Source organism: Microtus pennsylvanicus, chromosome 7, assembly GCF_037038515.1.
Source record: "Microtus pennsylvanicus isolate mMicPen1 chromosome 7, mMicPen1.hap1, whole genome shotgun sequence".
Taxonomy (NCBI): domain Eukaryota; kingdom Metazoa; phylum Chordata; class Mammalia; order Rodentia; family Cricetidae; genus Microtus; species Microtus pennsylvanicus.
This window is the reverse complement of record NC_134585.1, coordinates 55,528,696-55,535,596: the sequence shown is the minus strand read 5'-3', so window position 1 is coordinate 55,535,596 and position 6,901 is coordinate 55,528,696. Positions and strand designations below refer to the sequence as shown.

The 6,901-nt window shown below is 48.3% G+C and overlaps 1 pseudogene; it reads right to left on the bottom strand.

The window, feature by feature from the left end:
• Positions 1 to 6,093: 6,093 nt before the first annotated feature.
• Positions 6,094 to 6,501, bottom strand: LOC142854003 (small ribosomal subunit protein eS12 pseudogene; annotated as a pseudogene).
• Positions 6,502 to 6,901: the final 400 nt, after the last annotated feature.

The following is a 6,901-nucleotide window of genomic DNA, read 5'->3' as shown; positions in this document are numbered from 1 at the left end:
AGAAAAATTCTGTCTCGAAAAACCAAAAAAAGAAAAGAAAAGACAGACAGACAGACAGACAGACAGACAGAAAGAAAGAGAAAAGAGACGCTGCCTCTTGGTGCGTTTTTCCCTTGCACTGGGTCCATACTGTATGTTCTTATGTTGTCAAGGTGTACGGTCCTTCCTGGCTGGGGTGGAAGTCTCTTCTCCTAGCTAGGAGAGCACAACCACAGACAACTCGAAGACCTCGAACTAGATGCTGCCCTGGAATTCTAAACTCTCCCCCTACAACTAGCAAAAGGTAAGAGCTTCTACAGTGAACCCTATCTTTCCAAGGTCCTCTGGTACCTCTGGGTTCCTGAGCAGTGACCTGGGATACCCCTGGGGCTCCATGCTCAACCAAAGCGTTGTCACCCTGCCCAGGCATGCGAAACCGGGTTTGCTCGGGTCATGGCCCGCATGCATTGAAGGTTGGTGAACAGATTTCTTCTGCTTCCATCCTCCAGCTCCATTCAGTGTGCCCACCTCTGGAAGGACCGAGGGGAGAACTTCTCAGATTTCCCACAGTCCACATTTCCAGACATTGCCACCTGTAACACCCACGTAGAGATTCCCACTGGCTAGCAAAAGTGAGGTAGGCTGGCCTTGCCAGGGAGCTGGTGCTGGAAGACAATGGGGGAAGACGAGGCCTTTTCAGGAGCCTTAGGTCTGAGTCTGAAGTCCTGGCTGCCATGGCCAGCTGTGCAGGCAGAGCAAGTCCTTCTCCATTGTCACATCTGGGAAACCCATGCTGGAGAACCTCTGAGGTCCCCAGCACTCGAAGTGAACCAGGGCAGGAATCTTTTCTTCTTTCTTTAAATATTTATTTTTAATTTTAATTATGCTGTGTGTGTGTGTGTGTGTGTGTGTGTGTGTGTGTGTGTGTGCCCATGAGTGCAGGTGCCCATGGAGGCCAGTGGTGTTGGATCCCCTGGAGCTAGCTATAGGCTGTTGTAAGCCACCCTACATGGGTGCTAGGAACCAAACTTACCCTCCAAAAGCTCAGCAAGTGTTCTTAACCACTGAGCCATTTCTCTGGCCCTTTGTTCATTTATTCATTCTTTTTTTTTTTCTGTTTTTGTTTGTTTGTTTTGCTTATTCAAAACAGGGTTTCTCTGTGTAGCCTAGGCTGTCCTAGAACTTATTCAGTAGACGAGGCTGGCCTCGAACTCAGAGATCCGCCTGGGTCTGTGCTGGAATTAAGTGTGCATCACCACTGCCTGGCTGGCCCTTCATTCTCTATCTAGAGTTTGAATTATTCTGCATCCTTTTCCCCAAGACAGGTGCAGGCTCCCTAAAAAGCTCCCTTTCCAACTGGCTCTTTTCATGGAGCCCGAGCTCTTAGCAGTCAAGCTCTTAAAACAAGCCCATCTGTTTGAGGGGCTTCAGAGGTGGCTGGGAGGGGCCCCAACCAGGCAGGTTCCTTCCAAATCATTGCAACGGGAGAACCCCTGCTACCAGGCAGTCCCAAGCCACCATGTGATTCCAGGGTGGGAGGTAGTGGGTGGGGAGTTGTCAAGGAACAGGGCACCATAAGAGGATTCTGGACGCCAGATCCTGAAACTTTCATGGGCGTGAGACCAGAAACCCAAATCCTGGCCGTCTACCCCACCCCTCAAGCCACTGTCCGGAAAAAATAAACTATTTCCTGCGAGCAACTCCGAACCAGAGTCTGAGAGTCCGCTGTGACACATGTCACATAAATAGAAGCCACAGAGGGGAAAAGCCTGTTTTCTCTTTCATTATTTATCACTCTCTAACCATCTCCAGCTGGGTGAGTAAACAGGCACATTGGCCCATAATGAAGAACAGACTGCTGCCGTGGGGCTGCTGGAAGGGCTGGGTGTGCGTGTGTGTGGTGTGTGTGTGCATGCGTGTGTGTGGTATGTGTGTGCATGTGTGTGTGGTGTGTGTGCATGCGTCTGTGTGGTGTGTGCGTGTGTGTGCATGCGTGTGGTGTGTGTGCGTGTGTGTGCACGTGTGTGTGGACGTGTGTGGTGTGTGTGCGTGTGTGTGGTATGTGTGCGTGCGTGTGTGCGTGTGTGTGTATGTGTGTGTGGTGTTAGAGAGAGAGAGAGAGACAATGTGTCTGTTACTCGTGATGCCAGCAGGGCAGAGGGGCAAGAAAGAATCCATGAGAGAGGAAGACTGGCGTGTAAGGGGGTACCTGATTCTAGAAGGCAAGGAGACATCCTCTGGGGTCTGTCCCATCTAGTATAGGCCAGAGCTGCCGGGTTCAAGTCTGGTGGGAGGGGAGACTGCTGGAGCAGGAGGGAGGAATCAGGAGAAGGCTGTGTGGGTGGGAGGGGATGTGAGACCAGGAGGCTAGTCTAAGGCTACCAGTGGCTGGGGCTCTGAGTGTGATGAGTGTGGCCATTGCTGAGCGGGTGTGCCGGTGGAGCATGCAGCAAGAGGACCTGTGCTGAGCTGTCTGAGGCCGTGAAGGTGTGCAGTCCTGGTAGCATAGTCCAGTAAGTGCGACCCTAGAATGTGGGTGTAGGTAGATTGATGTGTGTCACTATGGGAGAATACTGTATGCATGTAGAGTTTATATGACCATGAGTGGTGTTAGATGCTGAACTGTTCTCCTCTCATCCATATATGTGCATGTATATATGTATACATACACACACATGAATATACATACATACATGTATACATACATACACACATGCATACACATGACATCCCAACATCTAACACCTTGGAACATGATCTGGTTTGGAGACCAGATGAATGTACATGTAAATAGTAAAGAGGTTGGATCTGACGTTGGGGGTCCTAAGGTGTTATGACTGGCTGTTCAAAACTGTTCATATGAAGACACCAACATATGGAGAGAATGCCCTGGAAGACCAAGGGGAGACTGTAGTGGTGTGTCTGCTAGCCAAGAAGCACCTGGGGTCCCCAGAAGCTGGAAGAGAAGAGCCTCTCCCACCTACCTGAGGAGGGGCCTTTGTTTATCTTTTGAGGATAGGGTCTCACAGCCCAGGCTGGCCTAAGGCTCAAGTCATCAATCCTGACCACAAAGAACCTTAACCCACCAAGATGTCTTGCTGGTCCAAAGATTTCTCAACATTTGTGTGGTTTACCACATGGACCACCAGCTGGACACTCCAGCCCACCCCAGCCGCCCATCCTGGGGACATCAGAGTAGTGCCCTCAGAAAGCCTGTGTCACAAAGTCTGTCTTTGAATTCTCAGTTGTATCCCAGACAGACCTTTCTGGGCTTCCTTTCCCTCTGAAAAGGACTCGGTCACCCTTATCAGCATCACAGTGGTGTGTCACCTCAAAGGGACCCCATGTCCATAAACGTATTTGGGTTTTCAAGACAGGGTTTCTTTGTAGCTTTGGTGCCTGTCCTAGAACTAGCTCTTGTAGACCAGAGAGGCCTCGAACTTACAGAGATCCACCTGTCTCTGCCTCCCGAGTGTTGGGATTAAAGGTGTGCACCACCACTGCCCAGTCAAACTCACTTTTCTTAAAAAGAAATGCGCTGGGCTGTCGAGAGAGCTCAGCTGGTAAAGGTGCTTGCTTCCAAGCCTAACAACCTGAGTCTGATGCGCAGGACAGACGTGGTGAGAGGAGAGAATGGACTCCCCAAAGTTCCAGAAATGAAATCACAGGTTATGATTGCCACACTCACACCATGGCACCCCCATATACATGCACACACAAAATAAATAAAACAAAGATGTCTTAAAGACTGTCTGGCCAATTGACTCTGGCAGACACCCCACCACACAGCCCCTTGCACTATGACCCGGTGTCCTTTCCCAGCTTCCACTGTGTCTTTCTTTACTCAGGAATCTGCAGGTCCACAAACCGGACTGAGTCTGTATTGCATAGTTTGCAAGCTAAGCATGCACATACACATATTTAAGATTTACTTATTTTTATTTTATGTAGACGAGTGTTTTGCCCTCATGTACGTATGTTCACCACATGTACGTGTGCTTGGTGCTTCAGAGACTAGAGGAGGGTGTCAGCCCCCCTGAAACTGGAGTTACAGACAGTTGTGAGCTAGCATGTGGAGGCCAGGAATCAAACCTGAGTTTGGTTTGCAAAAGAAGTGAGCCCTTTCAACGCCTATGCCTTCTCTCCAAGCCCTAAGCATGTTCTTTGCTTGCCTGTGTTATGGCTCTGAGGACAAACCCAAGCAGTGCTAAAGTTATGGCCCTGGTTCAAGAGTTTGGTTGCTTTGGGACCCTACACAGCCCAGATTGGCCTTGAACTTACTATATAGTCACAGACAATGTTGAACTCCTGACCCTCCCACATCTACTTTCCCAAATGCTAGGATGGCAGGAATGAGCCACCAAGATGGGTTTTGTTGTTGTTTTGTTTTGTGTGTGTATGTATGTTTGTGGTGTGAATGTGTGTGGTGTATGATGTATGTATATGTGTATGGGCTGTGTGTTGTGTGTTTTGGGACAGAGTCTCCTGTAGTTCCTACTGACCTCCAACTTTCTCTGTAGCTGAGGATGACCTTGATCTTCTGAACCTTCTTCCTCTTCCTCTAGGGTGCTGGGATTACAGATGAATAGACTCACACCAGGGGTTTGTGGTGCAGGGGCTCAAATCGATCACCACACACATGCTAGGCAAGTACTCTAACCACTGAGCTCCATCCCCAGGTCCAGACTGGCATTAATTATAATAACAGGCAATTATTTACCAACAGTTTGATAATAGGAAATTTTATTTTGAATCCAGTTATATGTTCCTTTTTTTGGGGGGGGGGGCTTGTTTGTTTAGGCAGAATCTTTCTTTCCATGTGGCCCTGGCTGGCCTGGAACTTCCCCACGTGTAAACCAGGCTGGCCTTGAAGTCACAGATATTCACCTGTCTCTGCCTCCCAAGAGATGGGATTAAAGGTGTGTGTCACTGTGTCTAGCTGTATCTGTTACTTTTGCAGTTCCAGATCACAGTTCTGGACAGGTACAACAGGCAGGGGTGGGGTTAAGGTGGGAGAGGCAGGGGTGGCTCACAGTTGCAGAGAGCCCATCAGAGAAAAACAGACATGGTGAACTAGTTTGAGAGAAGGCATCAAGAGCATGTGGCAAATATTCTTCCTATGATGGCCAACTAAGTAGCAGAGAACAAGACAGGAGCCAGGGACCACCTGCCCCTAGTGACCTGCTTCCTCAAGCCAGGCCCCACATCTTCAGGGTTTCCAGAACCTTCCAAAATAGTGACACCAGACAGGGACCAAGCATTCAACCGAAGAGCTTGTGGGGCTATTTCAGATTCTAATCATATTATCAATGAAGGGAAATGATGGGACCGGCAAGATAGCAGAGCAAATAAAGGGGCTTGTCACCAAGGCTGATGACCTTAGTCTGAAACCTGTGACTCTCATGGTGAAAGGGAGAACAGAAGCTGGCAGTGCTGGCGCACACCTTTAATCCCAGCACTGGGGCAGAGGCAAGTAGATCTCTGTGAATTCAAGGCCAGCCTGTTTTTTTGTTGTTGTTGTTGTTGTTGTTGTTGTTGTTTTTTGATTTTTCGAGACGGGGTTTCTCTGTAGCTTTTGGTTCCTGTCCTGGAACTAGCTCTTGTAGACCAGGCTGGCCTCGAACTCACAGAGATCCGCCTGCCTCTGCCTCCCGAGTGCTGGGATTAAAGGCGTGCACCACCACCGCCCGGCGCCAGCCTGTTTTTATAGGTCAGCAAAGACTACATATTACCATTCCACCTCAAAAAGAGAGAGTGCCTCCTCCCCTGAATTCTACTTTTCTCATTGATGGACCAGCACCACAAAAGAAATGACTAATTATTATTGTAATTTTTATCATTTATTTTATGAATTCCTATATAACATCCTTAGTTTGGCCTCTTAAGCAGTAAAGCCTAGAATATTTACTCTCTGTCTCTGCCTCCACTACCTGCCACTGTAGCACAGACCAGCCCAGATGACATCTAAACAGTTGGGTGTGGCCATGTTGCTATACAACCTTTCTTAGAGACCACGGTTGTGGTGGAATATTATTTTAACTGGGCAAAGATGTATTATACTTGTTTATGCTGCGGAATATTACTTTAACTGTGTAAAAAATATGTTATACTTTTTTAGCCAAAATTTTTATTAATTAGTTTCTTGTACTTGAAGTGCTCTTTGATGACATCCTTGGCCTGAGAGTCTTTGCCATAATCCTTCACCACTACCCAGCTGCAACCAACCACTTTCCGTGACTTTCCCTCTCGATCACTTTTACAGAGGTCTATCCATTCCCCTAATTTCTTGTCATCAACCTTGCCTAGGCTGACTTAGCAAAGTGTCTCCACCAACTTGGCATGCACAGGCTCATCAACACTGGATGCAAACACACGGAGATGGGCTTGACACTTGTCTAAGGCCTTGGCAACTTCGTGTGTGCCATGTGCTCAGCCATCGTGGATGAGGGAGGCCTTCAGAACCTCTTGAAGAGCAGTTCTGACGTACATCACACCTCCAGGTGCAATGCCTTCCTCGGCCATGGCGGTGGGTTACAATGAGACCGAATCTTGAAAGCACCAGCGGCTCCACCTCCAACGCACCCTGGGTGTCACATTTGCTTGTGCTGCATTTGTTTAATTATGTAAAGACGCATTGTGTTTGCTTCACCTTGCCTGCCCAAGGCACCTCATTGGTCTAATAAAAAGCTGAAGAGTCAATACTTTGGCAGGGAAAGAATAGTAGGAAGAAAGAACAAATAATAGGAGAAATCTAGACTCGAGAGAAGAGAGGAGAGAAGGATGAGAGAAGGAGGGAGATACCTGGGACCAGACGCCAGCCAGCCCCCAGTCAGAAGACATGAGAAGCAGTGAAAGAAAGATATACAAAAAGGAAGTAAAAAGTCCCAAGGCAAATGGATGAAGAGAAACAGGTTAATTTAAG